The 17,646-nt window shown below is 40.7% G+C and overlaps 1 long non-coding RNA gene across 1 annotated transcript; it reads right to left on the bottom strand.

The window, feature by feature from the left end:
* Positions 1-865: 865 nt before the first annotated feature.
* LOC310852165 lies at positions 866-6,685 on the bottom strand. The gene is made up of 2 exons (XR_014567996.1): positions 3,970-6,685; positions 866-2,889 (listed from the first exon to the last, which is right to left on the bottom strand). It is a non-coding gene; the product is annotated as an uncharacterized lncRNA (long non-coding RNA).
* Between the last annotated feature and the right edge of the window lie 10,961 nt (positions 6,686-17,646).

Raw genomic sequence — 17,646 nt, 5'->3', positions numbered from 1 at the left:
GGTGTGGTCCTCTGATATTTGTGTGCACCTCCCATATCCCTGTCAAGCCCTCCTTCCCTTGCTTGCTCCAGGAACTATTCTGGAAGATGTCCTTCTGACCATGCTCTATATAGTATCCTATGGCAGTCCCTTCATATGTAAGCACTCTGGTTGTTGTTCTTTATAACTCTGCATTTATTGGTATTGGGTTCTTCCAGATTACCTGTTTAGTCAATATTCATCCTGATTTTCTTGCACAAATATTATGCAGAAGTTAAGTGGTATGTAGGCCTTACAGATCACTCATTCTGATTTGTTTTCAGGGTGTGATCTTGATTTGCTAGCTGAGTACTTATAAGTCTTCCTGTTAATGATTCATTCATCCCAAAAGTTCCGGCGCTTTTCACTTTCCTAACTACAAAATCCCAGGTTTTCCTTTAAAAGGAGTGTATCTGTTGTGCTGTGGTGATAGAACACTTGAATTGCATGATCCTTAATTTCTGCTATGTGTTTGAATCCCTCCTACAAAACAGCAACTGTCTAGAGGCAGCTAATAATCTGTTTTGGAGCACCTCTTAAGTCCCCCCGATGACCAAGGCATATTGTCCCTGACTAACTCTAGGAAGGCCTCCTGTATTTCTTACTGCTGAAATTGGCTTGTTTCGTGACATTCAAGAGGCAAGAGTCTACGTCACATTCCTCACAGCACGATAGTTTATGGCTGCATCCTGTAAATTACTGTGCAAATCCATGCACATAAAACGCTGTAAAATATTATACATTATGAATGAGGAACCAGAAATTCAATTAAAAACATTGCTCCATAAAATACAACAATATCAAATCTGGCAGAGGGAAATACACTTAAAAATTTAACACAGAAGAGTTATGGCTTTGAGATAGGTTTTATTTGTTCAGATAAAAATCAGTCTTATAAATAAAAAGGAATACATGTGGGGCACATTACTCAGAAATATTATAAATCATGAATAAAATTAACATTTGATGACTTGAAATGCATATTGGCAGCATTCTTTCATCTCCTATCTGTTTTGGAGTAATCACAGGACACCTCAGGGACCATTTTTGCCACTTTTCAGTTCATAAGGATTACGTTTTAGGCAATACCAGGTGATGAAGTGTGTGCCAGAATTATTGTAGGGTATATGTCAGTAAGTAATATTATAGTCACTGACTTGTAATTCTGCCAGGTAGTCGCTGAAGTGATTAATCATGTCTTCTTATTTTAGTTAGTGACTAATTTACATTGTCAGAGATTTACAGCCCACTGTTTGGCACGTGAGAAGGTGATCCTGAACTGTATGCTGAGTTACTTTAAAGCAAAATAATAACCTTTCTAGAACTCACACCAGACAGCGAACTCACATCGGATGTACAAGGACACAATAGCCTACCTTAGGGAAAACACAAATTCCATATGGTTTCAGACGGTGCATAGCTCAGCCACAAAGTCAATGCCAAGACTGAGTTTGGGAACAATATGAATGAATATAGGTGCATTTCTCTCACTGCTGGGTCAGTACAATGTGACCCTGACATACTTGGCCTGGAGAGTTCCTAGGGCAAATGGCCTAGCTTAACACTCTCTCTCTCTCTCTCTCTCTCTCTCTCTCTCTCTCTCTCTCTCTCTCTGATGCACACACTTAAAATGCTGCCCTGGATCCAAGCAGCTCTCCTTGTAGCAATGCTTGAAGAAGCTTCTTTATTAGATCTGTGGCAAACCAGCTGACATATAAGTATCATATTAAGGATTTAGACATTGGTAAAAGGTTAAGCAAATCTCCATGCTTTGGACATTTTTTAATTTGCATCTTTAATGAGCTGTGACATCTTCTGGATGGCTTTTTCCATCTTTTTATGTTTTCCTACAAAGGCCTTGCTTTTACTTTAGGACCACTAGCAATTCTTTTGAATGTGTAGAAAATATTAAAAGGTATAATTCGGGGGGGGGGGGCGAGTTCCTCCTATCAGCCAATAGCCAGATAATGTGTTACTCATAGTATCTGGCTGGAGTTCCCTTATAACAGAAAGCATTGCCAGTTGTTTACTAAATGGGCCATTAAATTTTCCCCAAAGCACAGTGTTGAGGTAAATTTGAATGGTCCTGTTCAAGAGAAATGTCTGAAGAATTGCAAGGGAATGAGGAAGCGTTTTGATATAGTCATTTCACATTTCTTGGGAGTTACGCAAACACACTATCTTGCACCCATAATAAAAAATGGCTTAATAAGCCAAGATATGAATAAGTCTTTGGCCTGTATATGAGGCCCCTTCATCCCTCCTTTTGTGGTGTAAGCTTATTTAAAAAGCAGTATCTAATTAACTGTAGTTTCCCATTTCATTCAAACTAGGTTACCAGTTTCCAAACAATCCAACATAATCCAAACTCCATCTCTGGTTTAATATCCTGATTTGGTCTGAAGCTGGAAACCACAGTTTCCCAGTTTGGACAAAGGAAGAAACTGTGTTTAGTTGCAGATTGCCTGGTTGGTTTGGTTCTGAATTCTGAACAGCCATACAAACAACAAAACCATACATATAAAACCAAGATTATTACCTAAAGCAGAAAACTTTTCATCCAGCTGGAAAAGCTTCTTGAGAAACTTTTTTTAATTCAAATGTTTCTAGAAAATACAGATTGTGGGCACCTGTTGTTTATAAACAGGGATGCTGTGCCACACAAAAACAGCCAGTCACACTTAACGATCTGCTCTGGGTTACTGTGGCTCAATAATCATGGATGCAAAAATTAATTGAAGAAACAATAAATATTGCTGTAAATACAGAGTAACATGTAGTTTTCCCCTCAACCTTGGAATAGCTTGGTGCTGTCTTTTCTGACATACCTTCCTCTCATTCAAAAAACAGGTTCATGGTTGCATGCAGTACCTGGAAGACAAAATACAAAAAGAAAGTGAAGGAAGACAGCACCAAAAATGTCCAAGGAATTGAAAAAACTGGGGCCAGGTATCTCAACTGCTGAAAACATTATAAATGACGGAAAATGGAAACACATTCTGCTACAACTCAGAGGACTCCGTTTTTTGAAATAGACCATTGTCATTGAGAAAGAGGTGTCCCCCCCCAAAAAAAAAAACACCTTGGGCCGCTGTGCTTCTGCAAAACCCCCCAGGCTCACTCTATGTCATCTCCACTTAAAAGGATCAAGATAGCAGGTGATATGGGTGACCTTTACCTCAGACTGCAGAGAGCTACTGGCAGTCAGAGTAGACTAGATGGACAAATAGCCTGGCCTTGTGTAACACAGTGTTCCTTCCTCTGCTACTAAATTCTGCATCCATCACCGGTTTGAAGTTCACCTCTTTTATTGCTTTCATGAGGACAAAATGGGACAACTCCAAGGTCCTAGCAGTGGAGAGGAATAATTTTTTAAAGGCATAGAACTGGTCTGTTAGCTTGCTAGCTTGTTATCTGAGCCAGAATAATGAACACATAAAAAGGCCCAAAACGGAAATTAAATTTACACCCTTCCTGATGAATTTGCCACTCTGCTTTTGTTTTCCACTCCATGTTTATATATTTTAACTGACTTGTGTTGGAATAACACTAGCAGCCCCGTCTCTCTGACATTACTGCACTCCTAAATTCACAGATACATCCAATCTACTAGGATTTAGCAACTGCCTTTCCTGCAAGCATAGAGAAGCCATGTGCAACTCCAAAATGAAAAAGTGAGCCCGAATGAAAACAGTTCCCTCATTAGCAGTGAAGAATGTCTGTGTAGCGACATAAAACAGAAAATGGAGCACGGTACCACTTTCCCCTTCTTTTAAATAAAAACAAGTGTAGCTCGTGTGATAAATATTCCCTATTTGTTTAAACCATTCCTTCTCTGTTGATTCGATTTGTACAGAACATTGGAACCGGTGGTTATATTTGTTATTCCATTGCCTTCAGGAACGGGTAGGTGTTTTGACCTTAAAACATGGTGAAATTGCTCAGCCTTACCTTCTACGGCCTCCTGGGAGTCCAGTGTTGCAACACCATGAAATGAAGCTGCCAGAAATTCAGATTTATGAAAGCAAACAGGGCAGAGAGTAGTAACACTGCAGATCAGCAGATCTTTGGCTCTTTAAACTGGTTTCGGTTGGCATTGCACCCCACCTAAAGGAGGTAGCGGCAAAGCTTAGGAATGATACTGGTTTGGAAAGACAACTTGGCTAGTTCTCTGCAATGGATGACATTGCACACCCAGGGCAGCAGGGGCAGCAGACCAATGGGCAGATGATTCAGATAGGGCTTAAACTCTTACTGGTCCCATGGGAAACTCAGCAGATTTAGCAGGCATGAGTGGGGCATGGAAGCCCTGTAAATGTTCCTCCCACCCATGGCACTGCCATTCTGCTTCTTCCACCAGCAGCTGAAGAACGTAGGGTGGGGGAAGGTGAGACCAGATGCAACCTACCAAGGTTGCCAGGGGACTCACCAATCCATGCTGCCACATTCCATGGCTTTGCTGTCTATTTTACTTTGGCAGAACAGCGAAATAATTTGCTTCTACACAGGCATACAGGACAGGGAAGTGTCTAGGCCTTCAGGGTTAGAACCAATAACTCTGAGATCTTCATGTTGTCACCTCATGTGGTGAGCCACCAGGAATTTAAGTCAGCTCCTTGTGCTGAGATATATCTTTCAGTTCTAGGGTAACACACAGGCAGCCCAGGGGTTCTGACCTTAACAGGAAATAGGAAAGCGGGAGCCTCGCCCTCCTCCATGAAGCTCCATTTCTTTCCCCTGTCCACTCAGTTTTCCACCCTACTCTCCCTCCTGCTCAGAATTAGAATCCAAACCTGTTTATTCTCTTTTAGTACTCCCGCCCCACACACAAGCAGGGTTTTCTATACTGTACCCTGATATACTGACTAATACAGTCATACCTCGGCTTACAGACGCTTCAGGTTGTGCATTTTCATGTTGCGCACCGGGCTGAACCTGGAAGTACCGGAACGCGTTACTTCCGGGTTTTGGCGCTTGTGCATGCGCAGAAGCACTAAATCACACTTTGCACATGCGCAGAAGCTCCAAATCGCAACCCGCACGTGCGCAGACATGGCACTGCGGGTTGCAAATGCTGTGGGTTGCGAACATGCCTCCTGCACACGGATCATGTTTGCAGCGCGAGTGTCCACTGTACCTCCTGTGTGGTTCATGCCATTTTGGTTTCATGAGGTCTAGAGTGCAATACAATCATACCTTGGAAGTTGAATGGAATCCATTCTGGAAGTCCATTCGACTTCCAAAACGTTCAAAAATCAAATTGCAGCTTCTGTTTGGCTGCAGTAAACTCCTGCAGCCCATCAGAAGCCACTGAAGCCCTGGCAGACATTTGTTTTCCAAAAGAATGTTAAACAACTGAAACAATCGCTTCCGGGTTTGCGGCATTCAGGAGCCAAAATGTCCGAGTTCCAGGGCGTTCAGATCCAAGGTACGACTGTGTGTGTGTGTGTGTGTGTGTGTGTAATCCTGTCCTTCCTGCAATAACAACCATTGCTGTACTTACCTTCCTGATGAATGAATTCAGATTGCTCAATTCTCTTGCTACAGTCAATTCCAGGTGATGCCTTTAAGTGGTAGCTAATCTATATGAGATGCTTTTAAAACAATTATGGCTATGCAATGATAAGTCATTTGAAGTCTATAGAACACTTAGCAACTAATAAGAATATGCTAGTCCTGCTCTCTTCAAGGCACTTGCAGACATTAACAGTCACATAACTCAGCATGTGCCCTCATTTCAAGGACTTAATGTTGTTAATAGAAAGTCTCTTTAAAGATCCGATCCCAACCAGAAAATTAAATAAGCAGCACTAAGAAATGATGGACTCTGGCTTCCTAGATAAATTTATTTGAAGTATTTAATTGTTTTGGTGTTAAAAATCAACCCCAATAATGTCCAAGGCTCAGATCTGAGCTCCTGCTCCTTAAATTGTACTGCTCGTAATAAAACGATAGCAATGTTTTTAACATTCCTCTTCTTAGTTGCTTGAGGCACACAACAAATCACAGTAAAACACACCCAGTACTTCTGGTACTTAAAATAACAATTACATTGGTATATCAAATGCAGAAGGAAGGAAGGAAGGAAGGAAGGAAAAATAAAATCACCTCAACATGAGTTGGGTTCATTAGAGTGGTCTATCTGAGTGCTCAAAACTCATCAAAAAGGTACCTTTCATCATATGTGGTGGACTTGTAAGGTAATAAAAGCTTTCTGGGGGATGATATATTATAATGAAATGGGAAAAAAATGCTTAAAATAACTTTTGTTAAGAAACCAGAAGCTTTTTTATTAGGAATTACAGGTACCGACGTACCAAAGGAGCAGAAAAAGACTCTTTACGTATGGAACAATGGCCGCCCAGATGTTATTAGCCCAGAATTGGAAAGAAGACAAAGTGCCTATCAGAGAAGAATGGCAAACCAAGCTGATGGATTATGCCGAGATGGCAAAGCTGACTGTAAACGTAGAAACCAAGAGTATAAAGACCTTATGAAAGAATGGAAAAAAATTATAAGTTATTTAGGAGACCACTGTAAGCAGATGGAAACAATAGCAGGGTTTTGACTCACTTGTAGTGGACAATATGGTTTGATATAAAAATTGGAGTATGGATGAAGATGCAGTTGTAGACGTTTAGGATGAGACTCAGATAATCTCCTTATACAGATAGGTTTTTACTAGCTTGTGTTTATTTATACTTTGTATTTGCCAACAAAGGTCCATATAGTTAAAGCTATGGTTTTCCCAGTAGTGATGTATGGAAGTGAGAGCTGGACCATAAAGAAGGCTGATCGCCGAAGAATTGATGCTTTTGAATTATGGTGCTGGAGGAGACTCTTGAGAGTCTCATGGACGGCAAGAAGATCAAACCTATCGATTCTGAAGGAAATCAGCCCTGAGTGCTCACTAGAAGGACAGATCGTGAAGCTGAGGCTCCAATACTTTGGCCACCTCATGAGAAGAGAAGACTCCCTGGAAAAGACCCTGATGTGGAGGGCACAAGGAGAAGGGGACAAAAGAGGACGAGATGGTTGGACAGTGTTCTCGAAGCTACCAGCATGAGTTTGTCCAAAATGTGGGAGGCAGTGGAAGACAGGAGTGCCTGGCGTGCTCTGGTCCATGGGGTCACAAAGAGTTGGACATGACTAAACGACTAAACAACAACAATTTGTAAAACCAACAAAGATGATTTCATAAAAAAAGACTCATCAGAAGGCAAGGCGGAACAGTCAGAAGAATGCTTGAAGTGCTCTGATTCCCTTAACCACTAGCTAAACCAGTCATCACCAACCTAGTGGTGCCCTCCAGATATTTTGGACTACAATTGTCCATGCTGCCTGGGGCTAATGGGAGCTGTAGTTGAAAACATCCGAAAGACACCAGGTTGGCTGGTGCTGAGATAACCTACCTCCAGCTTAAAGGAGGGAAAAACTCATCATGGGGACCAGGACCAGGAAGCAGTTGGCTGCAGTTCTGAGATGGAAGAGGCCTTCTTTCTCGACTGTTTGGAAAGTGAAGATGCTGGTAGCATAGCATCTTTTTTTATGGCAGTGTGTGCCATATTACACCAAGGGTCATGGAGTATCTAACTCAATGTCCATGATCCCCACTGGCAGAAAGAAAACCACATGGGGCAATGCTGTGCCAAAATCTACCTTTTCTATTTCACCAAAACGTGAAAAAAATTCTCATGTGTCCAGAGACAGAGGCAGCAAATCTGAAGCCTCTTTCACAGAGAAAGCAAAGTTTTGAGAAATCAGATGGCAGCCCCAACTTGTGACTGTTACTTTTCCGATCACTTTTCATTTCATTTTTAGCAGAGGTCACATTTATAACTCCTCTCTTCAATTTATCACAGAATGAGTGGTTTGGCTGGACATAAAGATCCCCAAGGCTTTGTAAAGAGATAACCTCAGCCTCTTGGTACCTTGCAGTTATGAATTTCTACATCGTATAGAATAATTTCCACAGTTGCTAGCTTTTCCCCAATCATGTGGTGATAGAAAAATGTACCCTTTCTGCCGCTTGTACCTGGGGATTAGGTTAATATACCTCACTTGACCTCTAACACGGTGCACAGCAGTAGAATGGTCTAGCCAACAGGAGGGATAGGGCAACATTTTGATTATCCATTTCTCCTAGGCTTCTGATTAGTGAAACATACAGGAAAAAATGCCTTCTTTGGCTGAAAAGAAGTTTTGTAAATAAACATTAGGGGTGCGTAGATTATTCTCTGATTTCAATATTGTTTTCAAAATGTCTGATGCTGCCAAATGAAGCAAGAGGGGGACACTGGCAAAAATAAATAAATAAATAAATGCTTTGATACTTTTTAAAGCCTTTTTGCTTCCCTGACTGCCACTACTTCTCAGGGCTGTATTCCTTCTTCATGCCTTCTTTGCCTTCAGTTGACTACCTTAGCACTCCCCAACATAGTGGAGATGTTGTGGACTCCTTCTCCCATCAGCCCAGCCAGTATGGCTGATGTACAGGGATTATGGGAGTTGAAGTCCAAAACATTTGGAGAGTATTAGGTTTAGGAAGATTGGCCTACACCGCTGTTTAATCTAATGGGATGTGGTTTTGCTTATGGGTTTTCAGTATATCGGCTGGGCTGGATGAGTCGGAAGAAATATCAACAACCTCAGATATGCAGATGACACAACCTTGATGGCAGAAAGTGAGGAGGAATTAAAAAACCTTTTAATGAGGGTGAAAGAGGAGAGCGCAAAATATAGTTTGAAGCGCAACATCAAAAAAACGAAGATCATGGCCACTGGTCCCATTACCTCCTGGAAAATAGAAGGGGAAGAAATGGAGGCAGTGGGAGATTTTACTTTCTTGGGCTCCATGATGGTGGCAGCAGCCATGAAATTAAAAGACGCCTGCTTCTTGGGAGAAAAGCAATGACAAACCTAGATAGCATCTTAAAAAACAGAGACATCACCTTGCCAACAAAGGTCCGTATAGTTAAAGCTAAGGTTTTCCCAGTAGTGATGTACGGAAGTGAGAGCTGGACCATAAAGAAGGCTGATCGCCAAAGAATTGATGCTTTTGAATTATGGTGCTGGAGGAGACTCCTGAGAGTCCCTTGGACTGCAAGAAGATCAAACATGCCCATTCTTAAGGAAATCAGCCCTGAGTGCTCACTGGAAGGACAGATCCTGAAGCTGTGACTCCAATACTTTGGCCACCTCATGAGAAGAGAAGACTCCCTGGAAAAGACCCTGGTGTTGGAGAAGGGAATGACAGAGGACAAGATGGTTGGATAGTGTTCTCGAAGCTACCAGCATGAGTTTGACTAAACTGCGGGAGGCAGTGGAAGTCAGAAGTGCCTGGTGTGCTCTGGTCCAGGGGGTCACGAAGAGTCGGACATGACTAAACGACTAAACAATAACAACATTTCAGTATATCATAGCATAACTTACCATTTCGATCTGAGGGACAGAGTGTGGGGTGGGTGGGATAAATAGACTTCTTTCTTTTATTTGAATGGACAGAGATTGATTTGCCAGACTAAACTAGCATGGAATAAATAGCCCTGTGCGTACAGCAGAGGCATGAAATGAAAATCATATTAAAATACATGCAAAAGGGAGGGAACGATAAGGGAAGAGGGGACTAGCTATGAGAGACACAGAAAGGAGTCTGCTTGTAGAGAAATGCTGATGGAGTCATCTTGTGTTAGAAGATTACTGTAAGGAGACAGGAGAATTCTGTTTGGCTCCCTTGATAAGGCTTTTTTGCACAAGAGGTGCAAGAATAATACATTTACCCAGTGCTTTTCTTCTGGGGGAAGAGGTGCCAATACTGTGTATCCTTGAGTACCCCCAGAAAAAAATACACTGCATTTACCATTTATGCACAGTGTAGCGTATGGGGGGGGTGAAAGAAGGGGGGACAGTATACAATGAAATGGATAGTGTATATGTTATATGCAGGGCTTTTTTTCAGCCAGAGCTCACCAGAATTCAGTACTGGCACCTCTCAGGTGGGTGTCATTGCCATTCTAAGAGAAAAAGGGATGCGTTCATGCTGAGTAGCAGCACCTCTTTTTCTGGAGAAATAGAACTTATAATTTATATATATTAGAAAGGTGATGTCTGAAACAGTGCAAACACTGAAAATCTTCAGTCATAAGTTCCCAGTATTTAACAATATAGATCTGATTTAAGAAGCACCCACCATTAACTCCATTTGTCCACACACGAAAAATACAAAGCTACTACCGGATGAATGCAGATGTTCACTCCAATTATGTTTCTAAGAATTTCGTTTATAAAACAAAGTGAAACAAGTAGATAGAAACATATGTCTACAAGCATAAAGGTGGCATATTATTATTATTATTATTATTATTATTATTATTATTATTATTATGAGGTAGAGCACCCACAGGACAGAAAACATGCAAGCCTGACAGCTGGTCATACAATGTACCAGAAGAAGGCTGACAAAGCAGTTAACAAACCTGTTATGAAGTACTTTTTAAACTATTATACCTGTTGAATTCTCAGATAGACATTCCACTTCTTAGTATTCCATTTAGCAAAAGGTTAAGAACTTTATGCATTCCCAATCCTAATAGCTGGGTAAATCTATTCCATTAACAATTTAATTAATTTTACCTAATTTCTAATCCTTTCGCCTTTTTGGTTTAAACTGTTGATGATTCTGAATGGGATGGAAATATTTGTACTTTCAGTTACCTGAAGTCTGGCGCAAGGAATACAGTCAGTTATAAGCTCCCAATTATAAACTGAGCAGGTAGCACGGTTCTGCCAAATCCACCGCTCTCAGAAGCCGATAAGCAATAACAGCTGAGGTACTGTGCTAACAATATTTTGAATAATCCAGAATAATGATTCTCTTGCTTCGGTACTCAGCATGACTACCTTAGAATAGACTTCACAGCCTTATGCTCAGAAGACCACTGGGTTTTTATGGAATAGCTCTCAAAAAAGTACACAGAAAAGTTAATTAATTAACTAACATATTTCTATCCTACCCTTCTGGTACAAAAGTACAGACCATTAGAGCTCTTGCTCTGGAAAGGAAGTGAAAATAATTCCTTTCAGACTTTGGTGTGACACATATGCACACATGCACACTGCCTCCACCCCCCCCCCCCGAATGCTAAAAAACCAGGATGAGTGGGGGGGACGGACCAACAACTCACAATTATTTTCTATCTAATAAAAACCTGCCTGTTCCAAATGTTCTGAAACTACATAGAAAGCGGATTAAACGCTTTAGAAAGTCATGGAGAATGAGGAGAAATCGGTTCTGCTACCAAGTGGGACCAGGTTGCACTCAGGCCACCAGGTCCCACCCCCGCCTCAGCATGGTGAGGAGAAGCATCCTGTGTCATGCTGAGGGTGTCCCAACCACGCCATTTGCCAGGCGACCAATCAGGGCGCTGTGGGGACATGGCAAGGGCCAATTAAACCATGGCACGACTCTGGAAGCTCCTCTTCCAGCCTCGCACCACGGATCTGCTGCTTCAGTGATCTCCTTCCTCGCCTCCCTTCCATGTGGCACTAGCTCCTTTCCTGTTGAAGAACAAGGGGGGATTGCTAGGGCCATGCAACGACCCCAGAGGGAACCCAGGGGGGCTCAAGTTGATTCACATTGGCAAGGCTCCCCCTACTGGTGGTTTACCCTTCCAGACTTCCTGCAAGGCGGGCAGGAGTCTGTTGATGCCATGCCTAAGGCAATACCGCTCACATTCTGTAACCAATAAAGTTGTGGCCTAAATTTTGCCCATTAATATTAACTTAAAATCTGTGTCCTTGTGTCTTTATTCTCCTAGGGGTGGCTAGGAAGTCTTGAAACACAAACAAGCTGGAAGGAATTCAGATGAGACTGAAGAAGGAGATTGATTGTCCACTTCTGCCCCAGGACAATGTCACCGTTCCCTCTTCACTTTGCTAGAGGTCTCTGATGACAGTATTATTATTATTATTATTATTATTATTATTATTATTATTATTATTATTGTTATTGTTATTGTTATTATTATTACAATTTATATACCAGCCTTTGTCAAAAGATCCCAGGGTGCTGTACAACATTTAAAACACAATACACACAAAGTATTGGAAGACACAAGATCTACCCACCTTGGAAGAATGGCAGATGAAGGTGATAGACTACATGGGACTGGCAGAAATGACTGGCAGAATCCGAGACCAGGGGAGAGAGACAGCGGAAGAAGATTGGAAGAAATTTAAGGACTATCTTAAGAAACATTGCAAAATTAATGAATGTTAGAATGGCGTTGGTTTAGAAATTATGTGGTTTCCAGCCGTAATGGATAAGTAAAAAGAAAAGAAAGGCCAAAAATTAAATGAAAATTAAGGGAAAGGATTTGCTGAATTAATAAAATAGAAATTGGAATACAGAGAGGGGAGGTATGAGGAAGTCGGGGAAGCAAGTTATAAGAAAATAAGGGATTGAAATTATACTTGTTTTTCTTTTTTGTCTGTTTGTATTATCGTTTTGTTTTGTTTTTATATAATTTTTGAAACTTTAATAAAAATCTTTAAAAAATAAAATACACAATAATAATAAACACAATACAGAACATCAGTGATAAAAACATAATAAAAAAAATACTGACAAACTGCCAAGTAATAAAGAGTCATTATAATAATAGTCCCCTCTCTCCCACTTTCACAGGCCATAGATTACATAGGCTGGTGCCTAAAGACATGTAGTGATGACACCAGGTGACTCTCTCTTGGGAAAACATTCCACAATCGCGGAGCCACCACAGAAAAAGCCTGTTCTCTTATTGCAGAGTCCTAGAATCGTTCTTCCTCACATCTCTGGAATGGTGAGAGGGCATTGCTGAAATGGTTTCCTTGTCACTGTGGAGTCCTGGCTCCACCAAAACGTTCCACATGGGAACCATGAAGTTTCACTCTTCCTTCTTCCAAATATTGGATGCATCTCAAATTCTCTTCCCATCTCAGGTTTTTGATCTCTCTCTATGTTAAGATACCTTTAAAAAAAAAACCCTCACTGGTCTCTCTTAGCCTAAGCTTCACTTTCAATTTCTTTCCATAAGCTTTCCTCCTTTTCCTCGGGGCCCTGCTTTTCTGCCTGTTCCACATCTCCATTAACATTAACAACCCTGCTGCTTATGGGACCAAACTCTCTGATACTGCAGTATCTGCAGAATGGTGCCTGCTGTTCTGATGGTTGGGAAGCTGACAGAGGAAAAGCTGAAAGAAGGCATTCTTCATTAAAAAGGAGTGCTGTGCAGGAATAGAAACCAACGGCAAGGGAGATGATGATACCTTATCTTGAATGAAAAAGCCATTAAAGGGCTTGAAGAAAGATACTGGAATTAGTACAGTAACCCAGTCAGCAGGAGCCACACTAAAAAGAAGCTATGCCTCTCATCCTTGAAGAATATTTCAGAAGAGGAGTTTCAGAACAAATATGGAATTGGGTTGGATGTATCAGTCTATTTCTGATCAATGTCAGTTTCCCATGATCTGATTTATAAATTGCTTCTTTCTCGCTTCTGCATCAATCTGTGATTTTTTTAAAAAACACAAAAGCACAAAAACCTGCATTTTTGCATGTGTTCCCCCTTAAAATACACATTTTGTACATTCCTGGAGCAAAGAACGGACTCAGAAAATTCAAAGAAATATGACAACTCAGGGATAATTGTTATCCAATCTTCATTTATGGTCTGGAAGCCAAACTGAGTTGTTTTGCTTCAAAGTGAAGACCAAATGAATTTTTTTTTTAAAGTATTCATAACTGGAACTCAAGATGCTGGAACAATTAGGAGGTTTGAAATTCAGAATGTGGAACGGCACATCAAGAACCACTGAAATTTTGCTATGTTGTTCACTTTTCTTTTGTCTTCGCGAAGCCCTAAGGAGCCTCCTGAGACTTTGTTCTAATACAGTGGTACCTCGGGTTAAGTACTTAATTCGTTCGGGAGGTCTGTTCTTAACCTGAAGCACCACTTTAGCTAATGGGGCCTCCTGCTGCTGCCGTGCCACCGGAGCATGATTTCTGTTCTCATCCTGAAGCAAAGTTCTTAACCTGAGGTACTGTTTCTAGGTTAGCGGAGTCTGTAACCTGAAGCGTATGTAACTCGAGGTACCACTGTAAACACATTTTTGGATGCAGTTTTGACTAAAACACAGACGTCTCCACACTTACGCATGCAACTGTATATGTGCAACACCAGGAATTAATTAATTAATTAATTAATTAATTAATTAAATAGAATGATACCAGGAAATAGTGGTTGATAGTCCTCATGGGAAGACCTTCCCTGGAGCCCAAAGAGGATGTCAGTGAGAGTAGAGGAAGCCCAAAAGGTATCAAAGGCGCAGCAGGGGTTTGATTAGGCTGCTCAACTTTCCCGTCGAACAGCTGGCTTGCAGGGCAGCACAGCAGCAGCAGCTGCTTTCACACACGTTCTCCATCCTCCATCTGTCCCCAGACCTTCAACTCTAGATATTTTAGTCTGGACTGGAGAGAGAGCAGAAGACAGAGCTTGAGAGCAGGGGAAAAAAAGGGAATTTAAAGGCTTCTTAGAGGGTGAGCCCCAGGTACGTGATTTTTGCTTATGTGCACAGGGAGCCAGGAATCTAATCCCCATGTAAGAGGAGGGATGCCTGTATATATATTTTTGCCTGCAGTTCCCCCTAATATGATGCTTGTTGTAGCATGCTATTTTCACTAAAATGTCCCTTTTTACGTGCAATTTCCCTAAATATATGCCTTTTTGCAAAGCATTTGTTGTAGAACTACATTGCAAAATTTGGAGAAGTGCAGGCTTCAAAGGGTGGTTGTGTTTCAATTCACCTATCCTTTCAGAAAGTGAAATTTTTGGTAGAGTGCAATGCATTTTCTGTCTCTTTATTTAAGTACTTAATGGCACCCTCCAAACATGCAACCATCACATTTTAAATAGCCCTGAGTTAACATGTTTGCAATAGCCTGTTGCTGCAAGCAATGCATATTTACTGGCTTGGAGTTCCCTTGCACTGAACTTTCAATTGGGTTCAAAAGTCACTGAACATTGTATATGAGCGCTGCTTGTTTTAGTGCTACAACTTTTGAAGCCATTTTGTGTATATCGTCTCCTACTTTTCTTCCTTTTAACTCATGGGTCTCTGCTGGCATGCCTTAGAAGCCCAGGTCTGTAATGAATATTGCATTTTATAAGTATGTGTTATCTCATCATGACAGTCCATGACACTGAAAGATTAACAGATTATTAAATCAATGGAACTCATCATTGGGTTAGAGGCTATTTGCAGGGAAAAGTTATACTCATTAATGCAGGGAATTTATTTTACTAGCATTCATCACAATGAAGCAATTAGCTATTAATGTAGATGTCAAAAGTATTAATATGAGATTTGGGCTGTAATTCACCATTGATTGGTTGAACCATCTTTTGTTTTAATTGTACAAAATGGTGTGCATGCTAAAACACTTGTTTACAAATGAAGGTTCCTTCATCAATGGGCCCATCTACTTTCAGCCTTTGTAGAAGCAGGTGAGCTCTGGAAAAGATAATAATTGCAAGCTTAAGTTGTCATGGCCAGAGTCAAGGTTCTTGTATTCAATTTACAAGACCCTCAACAACTTGTGTCATGGGTATCAGTCACTTAGGTTTCCAGGAGGGTCACTATTAATGGTCTACCCATGGTCTGAATAAATGACTTATATCCACAAGGAGCCATGTGTTCAATATTTTGGGCCCATTTTTGTCAAACTTGTAAAGAGTTCTTCAGCAGAATTCCTGATCTGGACCTTGCACAGAAATAAATGAGTTCCACCCCAATAATGGGTTTCAAAGTTTCACCGCAGAGCATTCTTACAACTAGTTTGCAAATAAACATTGCATGAACAAAATAGCAAAGCAACGTATTGCAAACAAGCATTGTGGTTCAGTCCTTTCTGCAGTTCAGTAAACTTCACTCTCCCTGGTCCAAAAGAGAGAGACCCTAAGCTTGCGTATCATTACAGAGCTTCTCTGCTACTACTGTTTCTGGCCATCTCCAAATTCTAAAATGCACAGGAAGACCTTAACAAAATAGAGACGTATTCTCCACTTTTTGCCAATGGAAAGAATGACAGTGGGGGTAGATCTAGTCCCCACTGCCCCCTATATTCTATTTAACTTTGAATCATAATGCCAGAGGTGGGTTCTAGCAGCCAAATAATGAATAATAAATATTTTTTTATTTATACCCTGCCCTTCCCGGTTCAGAAAACCGGGCTCAGGGCAGCTAACAACAAATTTTAAACACTTAATTGATGCAACAAAATCCAGCATAAAATACAGTATAAAACGTGAATAACAACAAATTCAGAATTCAAATGCTAATACAACACTATCAACATACAGACAGCATCACTGAAACTTTCCTGTCTTTCGTCCTTTGGGCTAACTCAGGGTTGCCCAATTTTTGGGACCCTTAAAAGAAACTGAAACAACTTTGGGAATTTTGCACAGCTCTTTCTGAGCTGCCACGATTGACTATTGGGAAGGAGGGGGTGGAGATTACATTGCAAAGGGGCACTGAAACCTACTAGGCTTTTTTTCTGCCAAAAGTGGAAATGGAATTAATAGCCGACCATTGGCTTACCTCAACCCGAGAGCAAAACTTTAACATACTGCAAACTGCTCTGGAGATATTGTAGGTTGCCGTCATCATCCATTCTAATCAATTGGATGTTTGACATTGGCTTCAATGTGCTGCGGATTACACCGAGCATGATATGGCAATCCATCTTTGCTGCATTTCCTTGAAAGAATGCTATATCATTATCTAATCCTTGTGGCTTTGGGGCTGACTGCTTCGTCTTCAACAAACTTTTATCTTATGAATTTAGAACCGTCTTTGACTTATTATTTTATGCTGAGCCACAAGAATACTGACTGGCTTTAAAATTACTATTTCCTTATTATTGAAAGAAGCTTACGTTCATCTGAGAAAGCTCACTATAAAAAAAAATCAGAAAAGGAAAAAGAAATGCATGACAAGTGCCAAAATAGGAACAAAAAAAAGAAAAAATATATTTTGTGTGTTGTTGTTTTTGATTGAGCAGAAAGCACAAGTGATCTATTGTACATAATTCCAGGAAGGATGCTCAAGAATAAAGGTATCTAGAGAGACCATATGCAAAGTGAGATTTGCTCTGAATAACATTTCTAGAAGTATAACTGATTTAAGACCATGCAAATTCAACATTAAGCTTCTCTGCATTTACACACACCCCAGTTGCATTTTCTATCTATCATCACAAAATAATTCTGAAGATATTTCAAAGGGATACATTATGAAATTCAACTAAAATTATTTTATGATATAGCAATTGGCATGTATGCTGTGGACACTCTTAACTACTTGGAAAACAGCCCAGCTGATTACTGACTTATTATTTTATGTATTCATAGAATTATAGAACTGTAGAGTTGTAGGCTTGGAAGGAAAACTGAGGGTCATCTTGTCCAACCCCCTGCAATGCAGGAATCTCAGCTAAAGCATCCATGACAAATGGCCATCCAACTTCTGCTTAAAAGCTTCCAAGGAATGAGAGTCCTTTTGATGCTTAGTCAGAATCTCTGAGTA

This window comes from Podarcis gaigeae, assembly GCF_964106915.1.
Source record: "Podarcis gaigeae genome assembly, chromosome: 9".
Classification (NCBI taxonomy): Eukaryota; Metazoa; Chordata; class Lepidosauria; order Squamata; family Lacertidae; genus Podarcis; species Podarcis gaigeae.
This window is presented reverse-complemented; position numbering and strand designations above follow the sequence as displayed.